This window comes from Lithobates pipiens, unplaced genomic scaffold (assembly GCF_037356315.1).
Source record: "Lithobates pipiens isolate NorthernLeopardFrog02 unplaced genomic scaffold, aLitPip1_a1.2 Scaffold_16, whole genome shotgun sequence".
NCBI classification, from domain to species: Eukaryota; Metazoa; Chordata; class Amphibia; order Anura; family Ranidae; genus Lithobates; species Lithobates pipiens.
In genome coordinates, this window is record NW_027507748.1 from 260638389 (window position 1) to 260666274 (window position 27886).

Below are 27886 nucleotides of genomic sequence, written 5' to 3' on the forward strand. Positions count from 1 at the left end.
TCTGTGCTTGGTTTATGCAGGCATGGTTTCACCAAAATGGCAGCGGCGGTCGTGTAAGCGATTGGTCGGCAGCAGGTGGCGACGTTTTTCTGGCGCAGGCGCCCTGTGGGGAGGTGACATCGTTAATGGCGGCAAATTTAAATAGTTGTCAAAGCAGCTATTCCTTGGGATGACTTGCAGGCTTATATGGCGGTTTTCCCAGGCACTGGTCTCTGGTTTACAAGGTAAATTGTTTGCTGCATGCTCCCTAGGTACTGGCTGCTGGCTACATTTGTTATGTGCTCTCATGTCTGTTGTTACTCCTGTTTCTCATAAGGCTTTAATGGTTAATTTTAGTTTCAAACTGCCTTGCCATGGCTCTGTCACTGCCCTCCTGTGGCCAACCCTTGCACTGCAGGTAGAATTTAGTTAGTTATTTTCTGTCTGTGAGGCTTGGGCTCACTCATTCAGGAGCTTTTAACCCTTTCTTTAGGTCTGAACACCAAACCATGGCAAAGACCATCCTAGGTCTCAGTCGTCACTCCTCTTGAAGCTCCAGATGTCATAGATCTCCCTTTAGATCTAGGCACCACAGAGAGGAATCTAAAACCACCTCTGGGTGACACTCTTACCGTCACTCCAGCCGCTCCTGTGAGGAAAGCCTGCTGGGTATGCAGGGCCCAGAGAGGGGGAGAGGGGGGGAGAGAGGGGGGGAGAGAGGGGGAGAGAGAGAGAGAGACCATTAAGTGGAAACACTGGTCAGAAAGGTGGTCCGTGAGACACTGAGTAAAGCAGATTTTGGTCATACCCATAACCCTGCTGGTGACACTATGTCAGTCCCTATTAGGGATCATTTAGAGGCTCCAGGCCCCTCATAGCCGAGCCATCCCTCAATTGAAGCCTGAAGCCACAGCTGGTCAAAGCTACCAAAGAAGCTTTGAGATGGGAAGAGCCAGTGGAGGCACCCTCCAAACAGAGGAAATATTTTAAACACCTGAAAAAAAGACGCCCCAATTTCCCCTTTTTGGGTGTACTTGGCACAATAATTACTGATGAATGGGGTGGTGTTGAAAGGAAGAATTGCCTATTAACGAAGGTATCAAAAATGTATCCATTTAAAAGCAAGGATTTAAAACACCTGGAGTCGGCTCCTCTCATTGATGCAGCCCTATTGAGCTTGGTGAGGCACGTCACACTTCCATTGGAGGATACTATTTCCTTTAGGGTTGGCCTGGAGAGGAAAATTGATACGGATCTACATTACAGCAGGTATGACCTGCAAACCAGCTCTAGCTCGCACAGCTCTTTCTAAAGCGTTGGAAGTCTGGACGGACAACGTAGATGCTTCTCTGAAGAGCATCTCAGAAGAAGTGGCCAGGAGCTCACCTATTCATGAGCTAAGGTTGGCGGTGGCTTTTCTGGGTGAGGCTTCCCTAGACATAATTCGCCTGGTGGCTTGGATCATGCTGCCATCTGTTACGGCTATACGTGCCTTGTGGCCAGAAGAGAACACAGCTCAGGCAAGGTTCACATAGAGCAAGGGACGCTCGCCGCTATAGGCCTGGCCAGGAGTTCAGGAAGACCTGGAAAAAAAAAACAGCCTTCAGGCCAGACGTTTTTAAAGGTGCATCTTCCGGTGGACAAGTAGCCCCTAAGTCTTTATGATATTGTGCCTGCCCAGACAGAGCGAGTCGGCATGCTTGCCTCTAAAGCTCATTCTCCTGTCCTATGCAGACTCCCTTGTGGCTCAAGGCACTGCAATTCCAGTTCCACCCCAGTAAAGGTTTTAAGGGATCTACTCGCCCCTCTTCATGGTGTAGAATAAAAAAAAAAAGAAAAAAAAAAAGCTCCTGGAGGCCAGTTATAGACAGAATCCACTTGAATTCTTTTATCAAGAAGGAGAAGTTCAAGATGAAGACACTACTCACGATCAGTCAAGCAATCCAGCCAAGCAATTGGCTTGTGTCTATAGACCTGAAGGATGCCTACTTCCATGTTCTGATAGCGTCAGAATTCCAGAAATACCTTCACTTTAATATCGATAAAATCCATCTGCAGTTCACCTGTGTCCCCTTCGGGCTTATGACATCGCCTTGTGCATTTTCATAACTATAGTTGGCTGTCATGGCTCTGATCAGGTCCAGAGGTATCAGTCAGTATCACTATCTAGACGACCTGTTGTTATCTCGGGACAGGGAGCAGTTGCTGATCCCAGGTCATCTCCACTCTACGCAGTCCCTGGTGTTTCCACGGGGCACACTTCAAAACTATCAAGAGCACCATCTCGTTACCCCTGGAAAAATTGCAGTAACCTGGGACAGAGTTTGGCTTGCAAGGTCATCCTCTCATCTCCGAGCCTCTCAATGCTTAAAGATCGTCGGCACCATGGTGGCAACAACACCCATGGTAAAGTGGTCTCGGTGGAAAATGTGGCCCTTTTTAAGAAGGGCTTCCTCCAGCAGTGGGACCCAGGGCTTCAGGATCACGCTATCCGAAATAACCTCATCCATGTGGGAGAGCCTTCCTTGGTGGCTACAACAGAGGAACCTTCCTCAATTGTCACTCCATCACACCTTTGTCTTTGGTCACCATCACTATAGATGCCAGCAACAGGGGCTGGGGCACTCTCTGCCTGACAGAAGTAGCCCAAGACATATGGAATTTTCCCTCTCGCAGCATAGTCTCCAATATTCTGGAACTCCAGGCAGTGTTCTGCGCTCTGAAGTCCTTTTACCACTTAACAGCCGGAGCCTCAGTCCTCCTAAGACTAGACAACACGACGGCAGTCGCATACATCAAGAGACGGGGGTAGTCGCAGTCTTCTCCCTGTCAAAGGGAGCAGAGCCCATCATGATTTGGGCCCAGAAAAACCTGGCCGACCTGACAGCTATCTATCTCCCTGGAGTCCAGAATGTTTAGGCAGATTTTCTGTCAAGAGTTTCTCTGGACAACGAGTGGACTTTCCTCTCCGAAGTCTTCAGGTGGGTCCGGGACTCCTGTCCCTGGGAGTCATTCCGGAAGTAGACTTGTTTGTCTCCCCATGCAACTTCAGACTAAAGACATACTACATGAGGTCTCGGTGTCTCCAGGCTTTCAGACTATTGGCGGTTCCACAGGGCCTATGCCTTTCCCCCGGTTCCTGACATTCTCTGTTTGTTCTTTTCATGGGAAGAATAAGGGAATGCGTGCCTCTTCCAGATCTATTGCAGCATGGATTGTTCAGGCCATTCAGTGGGCTTACAAAGCCAAGGGCTTGGCGCCTCCAGAAGCGGTGACTGCTCACTCAACTAGAAGTGTGTCTTCTTCATGGGCGGCATCACATCACGTGGCTCCAAAAGTTATTTGCAAGGCGGCCTTGTGGTCTTCAATTAACACGTTCATAGCACACTATTGCATAGAGCCAGCCTTGTTATCTTCTCTTAAGTTTGGTTTATGTATCTTGTCTGATAGTGCCTATTAAACCTTTTTCTTTTGTCCAGCACTCTGCCCACCCGGGTGTGTATGGCTAGTTATTTCCCACACGTAGGCTGCCATGGAGTCTGTCAGGAAAATGGAAAATTTATATCAAATACTTACCGTAATTTTCCTTTCCTGATGGACTCCATGGCAGCAGGAGTTCCCTCCCAGTGGCTGGCGTAGGCTAAATTATGGAACACGGCCTCTGGGCCAGAGCAAAGATTTATGGGAGTGGGGTCCTATGAGGTATGAGGGGGCGGGATTAACCCACACGTAGACTGCCATGGAGTCCATCAGGAAAGGAAAATTACGGTAAGTATTTGATATAAATTTTCCATTTTATCTCCTCGCGGGGCACCTTTACAGTGCTCAATCTTTCCCGCCGTGATTCTCACATCCCTCCCCATATTGTTGGCTAATATGTTTATATATAATTCCTATGTATTATTCTTCTTCTCTAAGATCATGAAAAGAGTTTACCCCTCTCTTTCCCCCATCTTCCTTCCCTTCTCCTTTTCCTCCTCCTTCCCTTTCCCTCCTTATCTTCCCCCTCTTTCCCCCCTTCTCACAACCATCCCCCCTCCTCCCTCACCTTCCTTCCCTTTTCCCCCTCCCCTCTCCCATATTATATATATTACATATGGTCCTTTATTCACATTATTTCATCACTAGACAGAGACTGGTCTTCTGGTCCTGTTCCTGGGCTCTTCTTGGTTGGCGTCTTTGTGTGCCTCTTAGTGTCCATCTCTCTCATTTGACTCATCAAATCGCAGGTAAAAGCATCTTTGTTGGGTGGCCGATGAGCATTTGGCAGGGCAGTCAGCAGCATATTTATTGTGTTTACTTGTATTATCATTTCTGTACTGTTTTTAACTGTACTTTGTTCTATGCAGTATCACATTTACCTCCCAATAAACATCCCTTGAAGAAGCCTCAAAAGGCGAAACATGTCGGGATATGTCACTCCATGTTACTGTTGAGTGACCATTAGTTTCATCAGTTGGTTAGATGTGTCTCTATGTCTGCATAGCATTTGTATAGCCGAATCTGTATTTTGTGTAATAAACTGTTATACTTTTTTACATTTTGCTGTATTACTAGTAACTTTTTTCCTCGCATCCTTAAAATCCCATCAAAACCTTTCCCCTGTCTACATATATTACTAATGGATGTTGGTGCTATTTTCTTGACATTGTCACCTATCCATACCAACTACCATCTATATACACACACACACTTTATATATATATATATATATATATATATATATATATATATATATATATATATATATATATATATATATTATATAATAATACAAAGGGAGAAACACATAAAACGCGCTACCAGATTCCTCCCACCTAAGCGCTACAGGTTAAAGAATCAATACCAGCAATAAATATATAGTTTGTACTTAAAAAGCAGCCACTTAAAAATAACTTGGTAAATAAAGATATAAATGATTAAAACAATTTCACAATCACTAAAAAGCGATTAAAATGCATTAATCAAAGCAGCGCTCCAGCCAACACTTAACATTGACATTCATGTACGTAAATGGTATATACATATAAACATACTCAAAGTAGTGCTGTTAAGCAGAGTATTGAATACAGAGACAGATGTGCGGGACATAAATCAAGAAAAAAGGGGGGTAGGTGCGCTATGGACCCTAAATGTGAAATAAAATTATAATACTATATGTGAACAACAGACTTAGAACCCTAAGATTAACCACTTGAGGACCGCCGTATTGCCATTGTACGTCAGCACAATGGCACAATCACGTACATCTACGTGATTGCCTTCCAGCGGGTGGGGGGTCCGATCGGACCCCCTCCCGCTGGTTACGGCGGTCCGATTCGGTCCAGGAGCGCTCCGTGATGAGGGGATGGCCGTTGGTTTTCGGCCACCCCCTCTGGATCGCTCCTGGCCAATGAGAAGCTTCCTCCCCTGTGTATTGTTTACACAGGAAGGAGGAAGTGATGTCATTCTCCTCGGGGCGGTCTTTTTGACCGGACTACGAGGAGAACAGTAAAAGTAAGTGTGCACCAACACTACACTGACATGTAGGTACACACAGGCACACAAACCCCCCCCGGGGTGCAATTCCACATATAACCATGGCATGTGTGAGCAATATATCATTTAGTGACAACTTTTTGTAAAAAAATTTTTTTTTTTTTTTTTTTTGTCATTATTCAATCCCTTAGGACAAAAAAAATAAATATTCAATGGGCTCAACATACCCATCAGCAATTTCCTTGGGGTGTCTACTTTCCAAAATGGGGTCATTTGGGGGGGATTTGTACTGCCCTGCCATTTTAGCACCTCAAGAAATGAGATCGGCAGTCATAAATTAAAAGCTGTGTAAATTCCAGAAAATGTACTCTAGTTTGTAGACGCTATAACTTTTGCGCAAACCAAAAAATATTCGCTTATTGACATTTTTTTTACTAAAGACATGTGGCTGAATAAATTTTGCCCTCAATGTATGACTAAAATTTAGTTTATTCGATTTTTCTTATAACAAAAAGAAGAAAATATCTTTTTTTTTCAAAATTTTCGCTCTTTTTCCATTTATATCGCAAAAAAAAAAAATCGCAGAGGCAATCAAATACCATCAAAAGAAAGCTCTATTTGTGGGAAGAAAAGGACGCAAATTTCGTTTGGGTGCAATATTGCATGACCGCGCAATTACCAGTTAAAGCAGCGCAGTGCGAAATTGCAAAAAGACCTCTGGTCCTTAAGGTATTTATTGGTCCGAGGCTGAAGTGGTTAAGAAAAGGGGCCATATAAATTTATACCATATAAATTCACCCAGAAGGTGAAAAGACGTGAATATGTGCCATAGGTGGTAGAAACGGCGCTCACTTACTATTAATTACCCCTACTGCAGGCTCACCTGCTATTAATTTACATTTTGTTATTATGTGAAAAAAATATTTATAAAAGGTGTAACTGAAAAGTGCCTACGTGACAATATCTTTCAAAAAATGTCTCACATAGAATGATGTACAAAAATGAAAAGAAACCTATATTGTATGAGAAACATCAAGTGAATATTCTACATATATAAATCCCTAACTATATGCATAGAAAAAAATTTTGGGTGAAAAAACCTACTTCACATATAAACGTTAAGTTCACTTATTGCGATTGATCAGAAGTGCAAAGATGCTAAAGTGCTAAACATGCAAAAAAGTGCCTTATTACCAATGATAACAAAAACTACTGCAAAAAAGTGCTGCGTGCTAATTAAAGTGCCATAGTATATACATTTTCTGTCCTTGTGCGATTATAAAGTTGCTAAATTATAGCATGCGTTTTTTAGTTGATATGAAAGTCAAACGGAAAAAAGGCAAAAAGGACAATACAGCTCCAATAAAAGTTCTTCTATAACAAAGGTGACTGTGTGCTTTAATTTTCAGTGGATTCCTGAATTGCAACCGGTGCGATTTTTTGTGTAAAAAGACAATAGTCCGCACTCACCAGCTCCCTCTCCCCTTAATGCGCCTCCACAGTGTAAGCCCCTCTGTCGCTGTGCAGAGCTGGTCCAATTAATATCCAGTTGTAATCCAAAGATTTCCTCATTAAAAGTAAGATGAGGCAAACATAGTGTAATCCAGTTTTTTAAAACACTTTATTAACTTATTATTTACTTAGGGTTCAAAGGTATTAGCGGTTAGGACCCCGCAGGGGGAGATCACCTCTGAACCTACTATCATTAAAGATATATTCCATCATTATTATTGCTCTTTATATAAATCGAAGAGGGGGGAACGATGCTTGCTTTTATGGGGAATATAAGTATACCAACTTTATCAGTAGAAGACTCTATGATAATGGAGGCTCCAATAACAATTGATGAGCTTCGTAAAGCTGTGGCGGAGATGCCCAATTTAAAATCACCAGGACCCGATGGGATACCCATTGAGGTTTATAAGAAATATGGCGAGGTTCTGTTGCCAGAATTGCTGGAGGCATTGACTCAGGCTCTGGCGGTGGGAACACTACCTTCCTCAATGTTGGAAGCTACCATAGTGGTCGTCCCCAAGGAGGGGAAAGACCCGATGGATCCTGCTTCATATCGCCCGATCTCGTTATGTACTGATGTAAAGATTTTAGCGAAAATACTGGCAACACGCTTAAAAAAGTTTATCCATAAGCTCATCCATCCTGATCAGTCGGGATTTATCCCAAACAGGTCCACCAGTATTAACATACGTAGAGCCTATTTGAATATCCAGATCCCGGCAGATGATGGAGGCCCTAGGGCCATATTAGCCCTGGATGCAGCCAATGCTTTCGATTGTCTTGAGTGGGAATACTTGTTCGAGGCACTCGATAGATTTGGGTTTGGGCAAACCTTTATTAAATGGATAAAGATGCTTTACACTAATCCAAGTGCAAAAATAAAAATCAATAATGAGTACTCCGATGGGTTTCAACTGGAACGAGGTACGAGGCAGGGTTGTCCCCTTTCCCCGCTACTTTTCATCCTGGCAATGGAGCCATTGGCTATAGCCATCAGGGCTAATCCAGAAATTCAGAGATTTAGAAGAGGTCAGACAGAGGAAAGGATCGCATTATTTGCCGATGATATTTTGCTCTTTTTAGGTGAAGTTCAAACTTCGCTAAAAGAGGTTATGAAAATGATTAGGGAATTTGGCCAAGTGTCTGGATTGACTATCAATTGGGATAAATCGGCATTACTTCCGATAGATACGGGGGCCATCGGGGTAATACGCAATACTTTTAATTTGAAGGTAGTGGAGAAAGTTAAGTATCTAGGGGTTTGGATGGCAAGGGATGTAAATAGGTATCTGGAAGATAACTTAGCCCCTCTGCTGGTGAAGCTCAAAGACAAAGCTGATATTTGGAGCCGCCTCCCCTTATCGTTGGCGGGACGTTGTAACTTGGTCAAGATGGTCTGGCTTCCCCAAATTTTATATTTTCTCCACAACTCCCCGATTTGGATTGGTTTGAGGTGGTTTAAGAAAATAGAATCTCTGATTAGAGATTTTATATGGAGGAAGAGGTCGCCTAGGATCAATTTACGGACGTTGCAGCTACCGTTGGAGGAGGGGGGGATGGCGGTTCCACATCCTAGGCTTTACTATTTGGCGGCACAGATGCAGCATCTAGCAGGATCAGGAATACCAAGCGAGGGTAAGCCTCGCCATAGCCTGTTAATGTTAGGATCCCCCCATACTACACTTATCGAGGCCCTTGAGGCAAACTCGTTTGGTATAAGATGCCCTACAATTAACCAGATTGTCAAACTCTGGAAAACTGTGAAGGCTATATTAGGATACCAGGGGGTGTCTGTATGGGCCCCATTATGGAATAATAGCAACCTGGCCGAATTAGCTAAAGTTGAAAGATGTAGAGATTGGGTGAATCAAGGTATAAATCAACTAATTCAAATATTTCAGGGTTCGGAAATTAAATCATTTAATAGTTTAAAATTGGAATTCTCGCTGACGAACCATGGGTTTTATAAATATCTTCAGGTCAGGCATGCGGCCCGGGCACAATTTGGATCTCAAGGGGTTCAGTGGATCCAGATGCCTGTGTTATCACAAATTATGTCCCAGGACATGCTTAAGGGATTGATTTCCTATATGTACGCTAGATTAGGGGATAAAATGCTTGATCATGAAGCCCTGCTCAAAAGTAGGAAAAGATGGGAGAACGACGTGCGACCTTTGTCCAATTCCGACTGGGATCGGATAATCTATAATGGAACTAGAGTTTCGATCTCCCCTTCCCAGAAAGTTTCCCACCTCTTTTTTTTTTTTTTTATCAGGTGTATCACACCCCTAAGAAAATGTTCAAATTAGGTTGGAGAAATAATGACCACTGCCCTAGATGTGGCTCGACGGGCGACTTCATCCACATGTTCTGGAGATGTCCGAAGTTGTTTAGGTATTGGACGCAGGTTATAGATCAGATTAATAGTATTTTTAATTTAACACTGAAAGCAACGGTCAGGACCTGTCTTCTGACTATACCTAAGGGTTTTACAATCTCCAACGCTACTAGAATCCCAGCGATTAGATGTCTCTTCCAAGCAAGGAAGTTAATCGCTCAACAATGGCATTCACACTCGGGCCCGTCAGTTGAAACTTGGATAGCAAACATTAAAACAACTATTGGTAATGAAAGGGTTTTCTTCACCCAACAAGGCAATAATAAGAAGTTTATGAGCATATGGGGGCCTACCCTGGGGAGGTTGGGTATTCTGCCATAGGTAGATGGGCTGTAGCTTTTGTATGAAAAACTGACTTCCCCTACGAGTATCTGGTGACTTATTGGATGGGACTTTTTCTAGTATTTTTGCATCTTTATCTCTATATGAGTGTCTTTCTCTTTACAAGAAGGGTTTCTCTTGTTTTGTCTTTAGGACTTCCCTGTTGGCCTCCTCATGAATCTGTTTGCCAATCAAAGAACGACACCGCTACAGTACTGGAGAGAGCAGGGGGGAGGCTTTATCTAAAATGAGTGCACGATGTGATCCTGTGGGGACTGAGGGGGGGGGGGGATTCGGGGGGTGCGGGGGGAGGAAAACTGAATTTAAGTATAGGATATTGGGGTAATAGGTTTAGCTATGGTATATACTTTGAGAACACTAGGGATGGAGACGTTACCCACCACATTGGCTATTTATTCCTTCTTGTTTGTATTTTTTAAAATATGTATTGACTATGTAATCACAAGGAATCTTAGAGAAAATATTTGAAACTAAAAATGCCACGATAATGTGGAATTATGAAAGACACATATGAGCGATAAGCTGAATCTAGTCTCCGATATAACAATACTGATGTGGCAATAAAAAAATACACTAAAAAAAACGACAATAGTCCGCACTCACCAGCTCCCTCTCCCCTTAAGGGGTTAATGCGCCTCCACAGTGTAAGCCCCTGTGTCGCTGTGCAGAGCTGGTCCAATTAATATCCAGTTGTAATCCAAAGATTTCCTCATTAAAAGCAAGATGAGGCAAACATAGTGTAATCCAGTTTTTTAAAACACTTTATTAAGTTTTAAAAAACTGGATTACACTATGTTTGCCTCATCTTGCTTTTAATGAGGAAATCTTTGGATTACAACTGGATATTAATTGGACCAGCTCTGCACAGCGACACAGGGGCTTACACTGTGGAGGCGCATTAACCCCTTAAGGGGAGAGGGAGCTGGTGAGTGCGGACTATTGTCTTTTTACGCGAAAAATCGCACCGGTTGCAATTCAGGAATCCACTGAAAATTAAAGCACACAGTCACCTTTGTTATAGAAGAACTTTTATTGGAGCTGTATTGTCCTTTTTGCCTTTTTTCCGTTTGACTTTCATATCAACTAAAACACGCATGCTATAATTTAGCGACTTTATAATCGCACAAGGACAGAAAATGTATATACTATGGCACTTTAATTAGTACGCAGCACTTTTTTGCAGTAGTTTTTGTTATCATTGGTAATAAGGCACTTTTTTGCATGTTTAGCACTTTAGCATCTTTGCACTTCTGATCAATCGCAATAAGTGAACTTAACGTTTATATGTGAAGTAGGTTTTTTCACCAAAATTTTTTTTCTATGCATATAGTTAGGGATTTATATATGTAGAATATTCACTTGATGTTTCTCATACAATATAGGTTTCTTTTCATTTTTGTACATCATTCTATGTGAGACATTTTTTGAAAGATATTGTCAAGTAGGCACTTTTCAGTTACACCTTTTATAAATATTTTTTTCACATAATAACAAAATTTAAAATTAATAGCAGGTAAGCCTGCAGTAGGGGTAATTAATAGTAGGTGAGCGCCATTTCTACCACCTCTGGGACATAAATCAAGTCCGTGAAAGAGCTGAAAATAGGTGATTTTTGTGGATACAATAATCGATAAGTGCACTCCACACTGTTATCCTCCACACCGTGCGCCACACGACCCCCTAAGGCAGTGGTCTCAAACTGGCGGCCCTCCAGTTGTTGTGAAACTACAAGTCCCATCATGCCTCTGCCCGTGGGAGTCATGCTTGTAACTGTCAGCCTTGTAATGCCTCATGGGACTTGTAGTTTTGCAACAGCTGGGGGGCCCGCCAGTTTGAGACCCCTGCCCTAAGGGTTTGAACTCAGCAAAAAGACTAATTCAGTAAGCCTTACTCCACCAATCAGATCCCAGCCTCCACCTCTGGTTCAAATTCCAGTCATCTGAAATAGCAGCAGTACATGCAAAACAAGCAAGCAGACTCCACATCGAGCAGATCCGTTTGATTCGTTTTATTTTAGCAAAAAAAGTTCCATAAAAAGTGTATTCCACACAAATCAATGTTGGTCCCAAAACGATTACAAAGACTGATGTTAGTTGCAATGTGAAACACTACTGCTCCGGTTAGATTAGCCAATTAAGCTGTCCATGCTGCAGAGATATACCTCAGTTGGTTCATCAACACGTGCTAACCACTTCCGGTTTCACTGCCACGCTGTTTGGAACACAGCATACACTACGTCACTTACGGTCGCCGCTAAGCCACTCCCTAAATCGCTTTTTAGTGATTGTGAAATTGTTTTAATCATTTATATCTTTATATATATAAGCACGTGTAGCAATAATAAATTACGGTGTTATCTCAATTTGGCAGCAAAATTAGAAATACACTTTAAACTGGATCATTTCTGTCCTAGCCTGCAGACTAAAAGGAAGTGCCATGATGTCACATATTACACAAACATATGATACAAAGACAAAAGCACAAACACAGATCATAGGAAGGTGTTCACAGTATCAGAATTTTTTAGGAATAATAAAAAGCAATATCCACTCACATGTAGTATAGATCACTGTGCAAAAAAGTTACCTCCAAACCTGCAAGATATAAGCAGAATGCTGTTACAGTCCAGGTATTCAAGCTGGTGAACTTTCAAAACACAACATTGGTACTGGCGTGCTGGAGCCTGCACTTGTCAATGGATAACTGCAGGATGACAACCAAGGAGCAAGTGTGAAGGGAGTGGGCTGGTCTGGCAATGGGTTTTAGAGCCGACTCTCAAGCCTTATGCCCTGTACACACACGATCGGAAATTCAACCAGAAAAAGACAGATGAGAGCTTTTGGTTGGAAAATGCGATCATGTGTATGGTCCATCGGACTTTTGCTGGCTGAATTTCAGCCAGCAAAAGATTGAAAGCATGTTCTCAATTTTTAGTCAGAAAAAGTTTCTATCTGAAAATGCGTTTGTGTGTATGCAATTACAATGCGCAAAAACTCACGCATGCTCAGATTCCACTACGAGACGGAAGCGACTGGTCTGGTAAAACTACCGTTCGTAATGGACATTCGTCATGCTGAATTAGTTTTAATAGTTTTAATGCAGCGCATTCTCTTCTTTTTTACAATGCTAGAAGAATAAAGTTGTTTTGCTGCTCATATTTACACAGAGTTCTCACAAACTTCTTTCTTCATTATTTCTCCTGATCTCATGAATGTTTTTGTTTTTAACCACTTCGTGCCCATGCTATAGCTGAAAGATGGCTACAGCGCGGACGATAAATGCCGGGAGGACATCCCTGGACATCCTCCTGTTTACTTCCGCAATGCACGCCCCAGTGAGTGCGTATCGGGGAAGTTCTGTGCTGGCCGTGTCCCTTGGACACAGCCAGTCACAGATCGCTGTAAATGGCCTATCACTGCAGCTGTTTACAGCATGATCAGCGGGTCCAATGAGAGATGATCTCATATGTAAACATATGAGATCATCTCTCATCGCCGGCTCTCCCTCCTCACACAGACAGCGTGTGAGGAGGGAGAGATGAACCGCTTAGTCAGAGATGCAGCGGTTAGTGGGAAAAAAATTAAAAAAATAAATCAAAAAATTAAAATAAAGTGCCCATCTGTCCCCACAGCCATCTGCCCCTAGTGCCACCTGTCAGTGCCATCTGTCCCCAGTGCCACCTGTCGTCAGTGCCATCTGTCCCCAGTGCCACGTATAATTGCCATCTGTCATCAGTGCCACGTGTCATCAGTACCACATAGTGCCATATGCCATCAGTGCCACATCAGTGCCACGTGTCATCAGTGCCACATAGTGCCATCTGTCATCAGTGCCACCTGTCAGTGTCATATGTCATCAATGCCAGGTATCAGTGCCACGTATTAGTGTCATGTGTCATTAGTGCCACATATTAGTGCCATCTGTCATCAGTGCCACGTCAGAGTCACATGTCATTGTGCTGGTGCTTCGGGGCCTTCAAAAGTGTAATAGGTAGTCAACAAGTAAGATGTGTAATTTATGCTCCTAGAACACCTGATGGTGCTCCCTGCATGTTGGGCCTCTCTAAGTGGCTAGGCTGTGGAAAAGTCCCACACATGTGGTATCGTAATACTCAGGAGGAGTAGCAGAATTTATTTTGGGGCATTATTTGTGGTATACACATGCCAAGTGAGCGATATAACCTATTAAAATGACAATTTTGTGGGAAAAAAAATAAAATAAAAAAAATAATCTTAATTTTGCAAAGAATTGTGGGAAAAAATGACATCAAAAAGCTCACCATGCCTCTTACTAAATACCTTGGAATGTCTACTTTCAAAAAAGGGGTAATTTGGGGGGTATTTGTACTTTCCTGATTTGTTCAGGTCTCAAGAAATAAGATCAGCCATCAGTACTTCAGGTGTGATCAATTTTGTATGATTTGCACCACAGCTTGTAGACTCTCTAACTTTCACAAATACCAAATAATATCCACTAATTTGGGTTCTTTTTACCAAAGATATGTAGCAGCATAAATTGTGGACAAAATTTATGAAGAAAAATTTATAATTTGCAAAATGTTATCACAGAAAGAAAGAAAAATTTGTTTTTTTTTCAAAATGTTCGGTCTTTTTCCATTTATAGTGCAAAAAATAAAAAACCCAGAGGTGATCAAATACCACCAAAAGAAAGCTATATTTGTGGGAAAAAAGGACAAAAAAAATGTATCTGGGTACAGTGTTACATGACTGAGTAATTGTCAGTGTGAGAACACCGAAAGCTGAAAATTGGTCTGGGAAGGAGTGCCCAGTTAAGTGCCCAGGTGTCAAGTGGTTAAAGCCAGATCTCCATAATAATGTTTGGATTTTTTAATCAAGTCGTCCTTTTTTTTTGGAATATTTTGAAATTGTTTTCATCGCCATCTTTTATTTTTTATTTTTGTGCGTGTCAAGTTTACACAGCAACATTATTATCTTGTCTTTTTAAAGCTCAAGGAGGTTGGTTGGTGCCCCTTGTTAATTTGCCATTGTATTTTTGAAATGTACCTGCCTACTCACAAACTGTCCTATTTGAAGAAAAACACATAGCCAAGTAATTAAAAAAAAAATCTCCATTTATTCTGGCTGATAACAAAATAAAGAAGGCAACGCTGGAGAAACTGCTGGAGTTTGAAAATACTTTCTATCCCAGGGCACACATCAACCATTTGGAAAATAAAATTGGTAGCCTGAGAAGTCCATATAATGGGGAGCACAATCTGGTTTAGGATTCCCAGAGATCATGAACAGCAGGAGATGATATATATGTCCCCAGGCTGTGGTATTACCACAGCCTGCGTCTTCTGTCCGACCAGACTGAACCCAGGTCATCACTGCCATAGGCCTCTTCAACATTGGGTTGGGGGAGGGGCTTTTCAGGGCCACATTAGCGTCCTTAATGAGGCCCAGTGCTGCCTCCTCCACGTTACTCCCCTTCCTGGCCCTTTTTGTTGGAAGGCAGAGGGGAGGCAGTTGGGATTGGGTGAGGCTATACAGGGCCCTGCCACCTCCTGGCTGACACTTACCCCCGCCTCCTCCTGTCTGCCACATTCCAGAGCCTCATCCTGGCTGAGGTCTTCCTGTGTATGAAAAAGGGACATACTTTTAGTTTGGTTCATCAATCACACCCAAATTTCAGCTCATAACTGTTGCAAATTGAATGTTAATAAATAGAAATTACTATCATTCTGACCCCAGAATTTTTCAGTCTTGTCACACTCAGCTGGGCTCCTCAACTTCTTCCAGGATGGAAGGCCCAGGATGGAAGGCCCAGGTTGGTCCTCGGAAGCCTCAGCAGGGGTTGAGGGAAGGGTGGATGGAAGTGTAGAAAGTGATTCCATCTTGTCTTCCAGAAACCGCATCCTGCTGTAGTACCACAGACCGGGTACATACACCTCCTCTGCTGCAGCACCTGATCTCATGGAAGCCTGGACCTTATTAAACTCCTTCATATATGTGCTTCTCAAGCTACCAATTTTCTTCTCCAGAAACTCAATGTCTGCGTCGGGGTCGGGGACCTGCGTCTTCACATATTCCAGCAGTTTCTCCAGCGATGTCTTTCTAGCTGGTTTATTTCGATATAAGGGGTTTTCAACCTCCCACAAAATTTCCTTGTATTTTTCGATGAAGTGGCCCATGAATTCAGGGTCTTTGAATTGTTTCATATTTACTGCAAGACAAAACACAAGACAAAAACACTAAATATCAGGCTAAACTCTCCTAATCTTATCCCAATATAGGCCTCAATCTAGAATCAGCATAGGCCACTGTTGTACCAAAGTTAAGATGTTACCTTCCTTAGAACATTTGTCCTCCTTCCTCAGCACACCAAAGATAAGTACTACACATGCGTCGCATGAAACTCCGCCCGCGTCGCCCGCCCACGATGTAAATTCTCTAAGACACAGCAGGTGGTCACTAAAACTCTGCTCCAGATGACATCTTGATGACAAAACACGTAGGGTGTGGCCATAGTACGTCTCCACTCTCGATCAGAGCGGTGCAGCTCGTTCAAGCCGGCGCCAGCTGTAATACTGTTGCATGCTAAACATATTGGCAAATGTAAGTACAACCTTTAGTTTAATAAATTGTAATTATAAAACAATACTACACTATGGACATTCCTCTTTTTTATATGGAATAACTGGATGAGGGCTGGATGAGGAGCTGCAATACGCTGAAGTAAGAAGGTTCCAGGAAAACACCTTAAAGCGACACAGGGGCTTACACTGTGAATGCGCAAATACCCCTAAGGGGTAAGGCATCTGGTGAGTGCAAAATCACTACCTACACGGAAAAGTGCACTGGCACCTTCTTTCAGCACATGAAGGATTGATTACAGCACCCGTCACATTCACCAAAATAATTGTCCGTTGTGCACAAGTAGGGATGAGCCAAACGCCCCCTGGTTCGGTTCGCACCAGAACTTTCAAACGGACCCCAAATTCGTACGAACTTTAGAACCCCATTGAAGTCTATGGGACTCGAACGGTCGAAATTAAAAGTGCTAATTTTAACGGCTAATATGCAAGATACTGTCCTAAAAAGGGTTTGGGGACCTGGCTCCTGCCCCAGGGGACATGGGTCAATGCCTAAAATGTTTTTAAAAATTGCCGTTTTGGCAGGGGCACTGATTTTAATGATGATTAAAGTGAAAAAAAAGTGAAATATTCCTTTAAATATTGTGCCTGGGGGGTGTCTATAGTATGCCTGTGAAGTGCCACATGTTTCCCGTGTTTAGAACAGTTCATGCACAAAATGACATTTAACAGAAAAAAAGTCATTTAAAACTGCTTGCGTTTTTAATGTAATATCTGGTTCCGGCAATATGGATAAAAATCATTAAGAAAAATGGCATGGGTAGCCCCCCCTGCCCATTACCAGCCCCTTTGGGTCTTGTACGGATATTAAGGGGAACCCCGTACCCATATTAAAAAAAGGAAAGACGTGGGGCCCCCCAGGCCCTATATACTCAAAACTGCAGTATACAGGCGGTGCAAACAAGACAGGGACTGTAGATTTGTTGTGTTAAGTAGAATCTGTTTGTAATTTTGAACTGATACATTTTTAGTGTAGTGTAGCTCCAGTGAAAAAATCTATTTTTAAGCTTTTTGGAAAACATAGAGAAGGGTTATCACCCCTGTATAATCTGTTTTGCTGTCCGTCTTTTTTCATCTCACTTCCTGTTGTCTCCTTCCATTTGCAAATAGGAGACGTTTGTAAGTTGGATGTTTGAAAGTAGGGGCCTGCCCTATATGCTCTGCAGAAGTGGCAGAACAAGGTGTTGGTGTTGCCACAACATTGTAAGCCCTCAAAGTGACTTTTGGTGGGTGCTGGAGCGCCCCGCTGTGAACGATTATATATATAGTGGTAGAAAAATTTACCTTTGGTGGTTGTGGTGCTGGTGCCACAACACTAAGTCCTCACAGTTACTCTGGGTGGGCACAGGAACGGGCCCTGCTGTGAAATATTATATCAAGAATTGTAATTACATGCCCCTGTTAAACAGGGGCTGAAAAATTGGGCCTTAGGCATTGGTGCTTGTGCCACGACACTGCAACCTCTCCCATATACTCTAGTTGTAGTGCAGGAATGAGCCCTGCTGCAAAGCATTGCATCAAAAATTGTAATTAAACGCCCCTGTTAAACAGGGGCTTAAAAATTGGGCTGGTGGCATCACCCAGAACCAAAAATGTTCTTCCAACATATCAGCGGAGGAGGAAGAGGATAGACAATGAACATAACAGGACAGTCACTCAGCATCAGCATAGGCAGCCTGGAAGTGATGTGATATTTAAAAAAAAAAAAATATTCGGTTACATCAGCTTCAGGTGCTTGGTAGCTGTGGGTGATCCAAGACTGATTCATCTTTATGAAGGTCAGTCGATCAACTGAGTCATGGGACAGGCGCACCCCCTGTGATCGGTAACAAAGCCACCAGCAGCACTGAAGGTGTGTTCCGAAAGAACACTGGATGCAGGACAGGCCAGTAGCTCAATTGCATACTGTGCAAGCTCTGGCCAGTGATCCATCCCCAAGACCCAGTAAGCCAGAGGATTTTCGGTGGGAAAGGTGTCCAAGTCTGACCTTGCCCCTAGGTATTCCTGCACCATGTAAATCAGACGCTGGCGATGGTTGCTGGAACCGATCATACCTTGGGACTGCAGACTAAAAAATTGTCTGAATGCATCGGTCAGACGGCCACCTTCTCCACCGCTCCTTCTGACCGATGCCTCAGCAACACATTGTCCAGGACCAGGAGTTTGTAACCTCTCAGTCTCTGGGAACGCGTTGCACAGACCTTTCTGCAAGGCCTCCCGGAGATGTCTCATCCTCTGCTCCCTCTGCGACAGCAAGATAAGGTCGGCAACCTTACCCTTGTACCATGGATCAAGGAAAGTGGCCAGCCAGTAATGGTCCCTCTCCTTGATCCGAAAGAATACGAGGATCCTTCTGCAGGCTTTGCAGGATCAGGGAGGCCATCCAGCGTAGGTTAGCTGAGGCATTCGGTCCAGAGTCCTCTGGGTCACTATGGACAACATGATCCGCAGCTACCTCCTCCCAGCCATGTACAAGTTCACGGGTTTCTTGGGACTGTAAATCATCCCTACAAGACTGCTGCTGCTGCTGCTGCTGCTGAGTGCCAGCCTCCACCTCCATGCTGACACAATCATCCTCCTCCTCCTCGTCCTCTTCCTGTGTGATGGGTGGGACAGCAGGAACACTGTCTGGATAAAGGGGGCCTTGAGAGGCAAGGAAGTCCTCCTCTTCCTGCCTCTGTTCTGCCTCAAGTGCCCTGTCCATTATTCCACGCAGCGTATGTTCCAACAGGTGGACAAGAGGTACAGTGTCACTGATGCATGCACTATCACTGCTCACCATCCTCGTGGCCTCCTCAAATGGTGACAGGACAGTACATGCATCCCTGATCATGCCCCACTGGCGTGGTGAGAAAAAACCGAGCTCCCCTGACCCTGTCCTGGTGCCGTAGTCTCACAGGTACTCATTGATGGCCCTCTGCTGCGTGTGCAGCCGCTGCAGCATGGCCAACGTTGAGTTCCACCTGGTGGGCATGTCACATATAAGGCGGTTCTTGGGCAGGTTCAACTCCTTTTGGAGCTCAGCCAGCCAAGCACAGGCATTAAATGATTGGCGGAAATGCACACAGACTTTCCTGGCCTGCTTCAGGACATCCTGTAATCCTGGGTACCTGCCCAAGAACCGCTGCACCACCAGGTTAAGGACGTGAGCCACACAGGGCACATGGGTCAGTTGTCCCTGTCGGAGGGCGGAGAGGAGGTTGGTGCCATTGTCGCAAACCACCATTCCTGGCTTAAGCTGGCATGGCGTCAACCACCTCTCGGCCTGCCCCTGCAGAGCTGACAAAATATCTGCCCCAGTGTGGCTCCTGTCCCCCAAACAAACCAGCGCAAGCACGGCATGGCATTGTTTTGCCTGCGTACTTGCGTAGCCCCTTGAACGCCTACGGAGCACCGCTGGTTCTGAGGACAGAGCACTGGAAGAGGCCATGGAGGAAGAAGAGGAGGGGGCGGAGGAGAGAGATGTGTCACAACCAGTAGTAGCATTTTGGAGGCGTGGTGGCGGAACAACCTCCAACACTACTGCACCTTGTCCTGCATCCTTCCCAGCTGCCAGAAGAGTGACCCAATAGGCCGTGAAAGACAGGTAACATCCCTGTCCATGCCTGCTGGACCATGAGTCAGCAGTAATATGCACCTTACCGCCCTGTCCAGCGAGGCAAGGACATTGCCTTCCACATGCCGGTAGCGAGCCGGAATTGCCTTCCGTGAGAAAAAGTGGCGTTTGGGGAACTGAGGAACCGCACTGAGGAACCGCACATTGTACAAACTCACGGAAGGGGGCAGAGTCTACCAACTGAAAAGGCAGCAGTTTAAGTGCCCAAGTGCCCAAGCGGCTGATGTTTTGGCCACGTGAGATACGCTTGAGACATATGTTGCAAATAGCAGTGGTACAATCTGATGCACTCGTCTCAAAAAAGGCCCACACCAAAGAACTTTTAGAATAACGCGCAGAGGCAGCGCCCTGCACAGGCGGAGCTCTGCGATGTGTTTCAGCCGGTGTGCTGCCCCTAAGCTGGCCCCCGGAGGGCATCCAGCCTCATTGGACATGTGCCTTCTCCTCTCTCCTACCAGGCACCCACGTGGAGTCAGTGCCCTCATCATCCCCTCCCTCTTCATCGCTGGAGCAAACCTGGCAGTATGCTGCAGCTTGTGGAACTTGACTGCCAGTTTGCTGTCATTCTTGAGCATCCCCTCTCTCTGCGATCGCGTTACTGGCTTCCTCTAGCTGAGTATCATCATCAGAGCCTACAAAACACTGGGCATCCTCCTGGAGCATGTACCCAACACTGTGCTCAAAGAGTTCAGGGGACTCCTCAGGAGGACGTGGTGGGTCTAGGGAAGGAGTCACTGATGATGACATTGAGATGAGGGAAGACTATGTGTTGGCAGCTGCTTTGCTAGTACCCTGAGCCTGGGTGAGAGAGGATGAGGAGGATGAAGAGGGCTTGGTCATCCACTCTACCAAGTCTTCGGCATGATGCGGCTCAACACGTCCAGCTGCCAAAAAGAAGGACAAGCTTGTCCCATGGCCACGTGCTGATGATGATGATGCACCACATGCACGGCCAGCACTGTTGTCTCTAGACACAGAGCCTGCTTGCCCTCTTTTATCGGCTCGCGCCTGTCTGCCTCTGCTTGTTGGCCTTCCAAACATAGTAATGGCCTGAAGGGAGATGGGAAAACCAGCAATTGGGTAGTGTATATTGTGCTGGAGGCACACAACACCCACTAACTCCTGCAGATGGCAGATGGCTCAATTAGAGAAGAGCTATATAGGTGGATATAATGGTGTATAGTGCGGTCAGGACACACAGACAACACACACAATCTCCTACAACTGACTGCAAGCTCTATTACAGAAGAGCAATATAGCTAGCTATATAGGTGGATATAATGGTGTATAGTGCGGTCAGGGCACGCAGACAACACGCACAATCTCCTACAACTGACTGCAAGCTCTATTACAGAAGAGCAATATAGCTAGCTATATAGGTGGATATAATGGTATATACTGCGGTCAGGGTATGCAGACAACACCCACAAACTCCTGCAGATTGCTAACAGCTCAATTACAGAAGAGCAAGAACGCAAAATCGGCCGATAACGAACGGTGTATACTGTGTTGAAGGTACACAGAGAACACCCACTAACTGCTACAGACACCAACACACTACACAATGCCGCCGCGCTGGCGGCCTTATATAGTGTGGGGCGTGTACTACACAGCCTGAGCTATGATCTCTCCTCACTGCCGGCGCTGTGATTAGCCAAGCAGTGTTTCATAGTTTCATAGTTAGTAAGGTTGAATAAAGACACCAGTCCATCCAGTTCAACCTGAGTGAGTGTCTACAATAGACCCTACCCTGTACATTGCACACTCACATTGGTCCCTACCCTCAAGGTGCCCACAATACAAGGTCCCCATTCATATACTAGGGCCAATTTTGGACAGAAGCCAATTAACCTACCTGCATGTCTTTGGATTGTGGGAGGAAACTGGAGTAGCCAGAGGAAACCCACGCAGGCACAGGGAGAACATGCAAACTCCAGGCAGGTAGTGTCGTGGTTGGGATTTGAACCAGCGACCCTTCTTACTGCTAGTTGAGAGTGCTAACCACTACACCACTGTGCCGCCAAAGCGGGGTCACAGTGCATGCTTGGCCAATCATGAGCCAGCAATGCACTGCGATGGCGCAGTGCATTGTGAGCCGTGAGCGCCACACGAATTTGGCGCGAACGGCCCATAACGTTCGGTATTCGCCGAATGTGCGAACAGCCGATGTTCGAGTCGAACGTATGTTCGACTTGAACACGAAGCTCATCCCTATGCACAAGTCACTTTCTTCACGTTTATGGACTATACAACAGTTTTTAAGCATATTTAATTCATATATCTAATGTATTCATATATTTGCATTTAATTTCATATATTTATATCAAACCAATTTTTTTTTCTTCCAGGGGTTCTAACACGTTTTAACAGTAATATTCAGCGATTAGTCTTTTACGTTTTTTAGTGTTTCTTTTTTATCAAACAATTTAAGGGATCAAATCGGACATCATTTTTATATTGGCTAAATAACACTAGGATCATTTCTTAGGTTTATATTTCAATCACTATACATATTTATTCCCATATTTAATCATTTAATAACACCCAATTTAATAGGTTTCTTTTACTAGTGGTATTTTCTATTTTCTTCACAATGGGCTTTTCTAAACATATTTTGTTTGGAATTTTTAAACCTAGTACAGAGGGTCTAACACACAAATTTTTTCCCACATATGGCACACATTTGAAAAAAAATAATAAAAAAAGCACTTTCCTATATTAATATAAGAGAAACAAGTGATTTTATTCATATTTTTATTATTTAGTTATATTTCTTTGGGTCACATAAAACATATTTCACCAATACCTGACAGAGGGTCTAACACAGAACTGAGATTTTATGACTCAATATTCTTATAGTATAATTTTTCCTAGCACAATTTTCTCTCCAGCAAACTAGAGGGTAGCGCCATTTCTACTTTTCTTCATTTTTTATTCTTTTTTACTCTACCCACGGGTAGAAGTAAACTGTAGAGGCAGCTACAACCCTCTAAAGTATAAAAGTGTGCATATACATATTAGTTTTTATTTTTCCATATATTCCGTAGCGCAGTATAATCCCTCTTTTTCTTACTACTACTAGTAGTAATGAGGAGGAAAGCCCGGAGGCTGAAACGTCCCGATCCAGGAGGTTTAAGGCCTCCAATATGTCCTTTGAGGAGATGGTGGAGAGGGTCCACATATTGAAGTGGGCAGACTATGATGGAAAGAATGTGCCATACCCAAACTCCAATCTGCTAAAGGCCAAAATCACGATGACAGTGGTGCAGTTTGTGGTGGAAATTTGGGATACAATGATCCAAGGAGCAATTAAGGAAATGCTGGTCAGACTTAAATTTAAGGGAGCAGGATCAGTACAGAAGGATAAAGAAAGTGCTTAAAAAAAGTAAGTACTTGTCGAGTGTACCTTTATGATTATTAACCACTTAAGGACCGCCGCATGGCAATGTACGTCGGCGCAATGGCACCGACAGGCACAAGCACATACATGTACGTGCTCGCCTTCCAGCGGGTGGGGGGTCCGATCAGACCCCCTCCCGCTGTATGCAGCAGTCCGTTTCGCTTCAGGAGCAATCCGGGATGAGGGGATGGCCGTTGGTTTCTGGCCATCCCCTCTCGATCGCTCCTGGCGAATGAGAAGCTTCCCCCACTGTGTATTGTAAACACAGTCAGGGAGGAAGTGATGTAACTCCCCTCGTGGCGGTCTTTTTGACCGGACGGCGAGGAGAGAAGACATCCAAGTAAGTGCACCAACAGTCCACTGACATGTGCTTTTCTTTACTGTTGTACAGTTTAAAATGGCTACTTTCATGTTCATGGACACAGTAATCGTTCGTAGGAAACATTGTTCGTTTGCCAACTAAATATGATGTTTTTTGCTGATACAAGGTTAACTACATTTGGTCATGCTAATTTGTATTAAAATAAGTTTAGGACCTTGTTGTCTAGATGTCTATAAAACTATAATGAATTGCCAGCTTTATTCAGTGTAATATAAGAAAAGCACACATAGGTGCTCCAGTGGATACTTGAGGTGTCTCCATGTGTGAAACTTGTCCAAAAAAGGTAAGTGTTCCAGCTTTGTTAAAAGGGAATGAATCATGTCTTCAACTTGGAACTCTGCCCAAACAGACAATTGTACCCCACTTCCAAGCAATGTTTTACATTTATATTTCTGTGTGCTAAGTATACCTTTTGTTTCATTCTCATAGGGGAGAAAAGACTTGCTCAGTCGGAGGACAACGTGAACCCCCTACCTCCTCAAGAAGGGGAGCAGAGTAGTGTCATACCTCAGAATGTGGAGGAAGGAGAGGTGGAAGAAGTGCTGTAATTTGGCACCACAACAGGTCAGTGTCAGACACCACAGATTCAGGTAATAGATGTCTGCCTGCATATTTTTAATACATGGTGTGTATTTTTATTTTAGGTGATGTTCAGGTTGTGGTACCAAAATCCAGTCATTTCACCAGTGACAGTGCACAGCGGCTTATCAAGAAAATAATGTCTTGTAGTCGGGATTTGGATCTCATCAAAGAAATAACCAAGGAGATTGAAGAAAGACTGAAGAACATGATTGATGTACTAGGGAGAATCTAAATCCTAAAAAGATTCCTGTTTTTTTGTTTTGTTTTTTGCTAAAAATGTTATCAAATTTTAATACAGTTTTCCACTTCAGCCCCGGACCATTTTGCTGGTCAAAGACCAGACCACTTTTTGCGACTCGGCACTGCGTCGCTTTAACTGACAATTGCGTGGCCATGCGACGTGGCTCCCAAACAAAATTGACGTCCTTTTTTACCACAAATAGAGCTCTCTTTTGGTGGTATTTGATCATCCCTACGGTTTTTATTTTTTGCGCTATAAACAAAAATAGAGCGACAATTTTGAAAAAAAACGCATTATTTTTTCCTTTTTTTACAATAAATATCCCCCAAAAACATATAAAATAAAGAAAATGTTCCCTCAGTTTAGGCCAATACATATTCTTCTACATATTTTTGGTAAAAAAAAAAATCGCAATAAGTGAGTGTAAGATTATTGATTGGCTTGTGCAAGTTATAGCGTTTACAAAATAGGGGATAGTTTTATGGCATTTTTATTAATATTTTTTTTTTACTAGTAATGGAGGCGATCAGCGATTTTTTTATTGTGACTGCGACATTATGGCGGACACATTGGACATTTTTGACACATTTTTGGGACCATTGTCATTTATACAGCAGTCACTGCTATATAAATGCAGTGATTCCTGTGTAAATGACACTGGCAGTGAAGGGGTTAACCAGTGGGTGGCAGTGTAGGGGTTAAGTGTTGCTAGGGGTGTGTTACTAACTGTGGGGGGCTGGGCTTTCATTTAGTGAACACCAATCTCTGCTCCAATCACATGGAGCAGAGATCAGCGTCACTAGTTGCTAGGCAGAACGGGGAAATGCTGTTTACAGCCGCCCCGTGAGACGATTGCGGGTATGCCTGCAGCGATCAAGTCCGCGGGACCCGACCAGGAAGCAAGCGCGCCACCGATGGCAGGGCGGCATTAAAGATTGGATGTACCTGTACTCCAATATGCCTGCCCGTGCCATTCTGCCGGCGCACATCGGTGTGCACCAGTCGAGAACCGGTTAAAAGCCAAATTTGGAAGATGCACACAGTGCATCAACATGTGCTATCTGCCATCAGGGGATTTCAATGTACTCGTTTTGTGGGTGTAACCCCTTCCTCTCAACTCTAGTAGTTGAGAGGAAGAGGTTGCACCCCCAAAACACGTCCACTGATCCCCCACATAGCACATGTTGACATTAGGTATGGGATCAGAAAGGAAATCCCCATTTTGACTCACAATTTGTGTGCATCTTCTAAATTTGGCTTTTACTGGGATGACTTCACCCCATCTGACGAAGGCAAGAGCAAAACCCTTTTCACACTATAAAATGTCTGATATTGCCTTATTTTTTGCAATGTTCCAGAGTTGTGTATGTTATGTTTGGAAGCATGCCTGTTTCTGTATTTTTTTTTAAATTTCAAGGTAAAACTTTGAAAAAAAAAGTTTTTTTACCGCCAAATGTTTTATAAAACACACATGTGAATGTGCACAGAGTAAAAGGCTTTCTACTCAATGTGTGGCTTCTTCTTTCAGTGCTCAATAACACTTTTTGTATTAAGTTGGTGTTTACAGTGACAATGGGTGAACCTAGGAGACAGATAAAATAAACACAAGCAGTAAAAAAATTTTTTTTTATTTAAAAAATATTTACAAATTAGCTGGCATAGCAATGGCCCCCCCTACCCGTAAAAGATTCCACATAATTTTGACACACTTCATGGGCGCTTTGGGGGGGCAAATCAGGATAGACAGCTTCCAGGAGTCCGGCCTCAGGCCCAACTGAGGCTATATAATTTGGAGCATTTCTTTTTAAAAAGTTGTTCAGGATGCAGCAGCATAAAACAATGTGGTTTAGTGTGTACTCCGCCAGGTTGATTGCCATTAGAAATAGGCAGAACCGGCTGGCCATTATCCCAAAGGTATTCTCCATGACTCTTCTGGGTCTGACCAGCCGTTAATTAAAAACCCTCTTCTCTGGGGTAAGGGTCCTCTGGGGGAATGGCCTCATCATGTGATTGGCCAGACCAAAATGATTCATCAGCAAAAAAACAAACGGAAGTCCTTCGAAGTTCTCTTCCACAGGTGGCAATCCTAAGCCACTGCTCTGGAGATGTCCGTAGTACTCGGTCTGGGCAAAGACTCCACCATCCAATATCCGGCCATTCTTCCCCACGTTGATATATAGAAACTCATATGTCGTGGACACCACCGCCATCAACACGATACTATGAAACCCCTTATGCCGCGTACACATGATCGGACTTTTCGTCAGCAAAGGTCTGATCGTGTGTAGGCTCTGTCAGACCTTTGCTTCCAAAAATCTGACGGACTTAAGAACATGTTTCAAATTTTTTCGCTGGCACTCCACCGGACCCAATTCCTATTGAGAATTCCGCTCGTGTGTATGCTAGTCCGGCAGACAAAAACTGACGCTAGGGCAGCTATTGGCTACTGGCTATGAACTTCCTTATTCTAGTCCAGTCGTATGTCATCACATTCAAATCCGTCGGACTTTGGTTTGATTGTGTGTGGCCAAGTCCGTTCATTTGGAAAGTCCATCGGAACTCCGCCAAAAGTCTGTCGGAAAGACCGTCGGACCTAGTCTGTTGAAAAGTCCGCTCGTGTGTAAGCGGCATTATAGTTAAAATAGTATGAGCCCAAATGGGGTAGTGGGACGATGTGGATGTGCTTCCCATCTATTGCCCCTCCGCAGTTGGGAAAGCCCCAACGATGGGCAAAGTGGGATGCCACAGTCTGCCATTCCTGTGGCGTTGAAGGAAACTGTGGAGTCAAAACAGAAAAAAAAAATAGTAATTTTGCACATAAACATTGCAAGCAGATTAGACACAAACATTCTTGGCCAACATCAGTATAACATTGATTTGAAAAATAAGGTCCACTTCTTAGATTCCTCACCCCCTCTGATGGCCCACTGTCCAAATTTTAGGTGGGAGGGGGGTTCTAAATAAATTTGCGAGCCCAAAAAAAAGCCTCAGGGAGAATAAATCATCAGGGTTATTCTCCCGGATCTCACACAGCAGAGGCATATGAGAGAATTGGTCACGCTGGAGTAACCAATTCTTGGTCCATGAACTCCTCCTCGCCCTGTTCATGGACTGGGCTTGTGTCAAAGTAAGAACCCCAACACCAAGCCCCTATATGGCACGAACTCTACGATGAGTACGTAACAGCAACATGGCTTCAAAACGGTCGGCTGGTCAAAACGAACTAACCAAACACAGAACAGCAAGGCCTGTGAAGAGCAAGCTGAAAATCAGAAACGAGCGGACAAGAACACACTGAAAACCAGATACGAACCCACAAGTAGAGATGGCTTTGCGG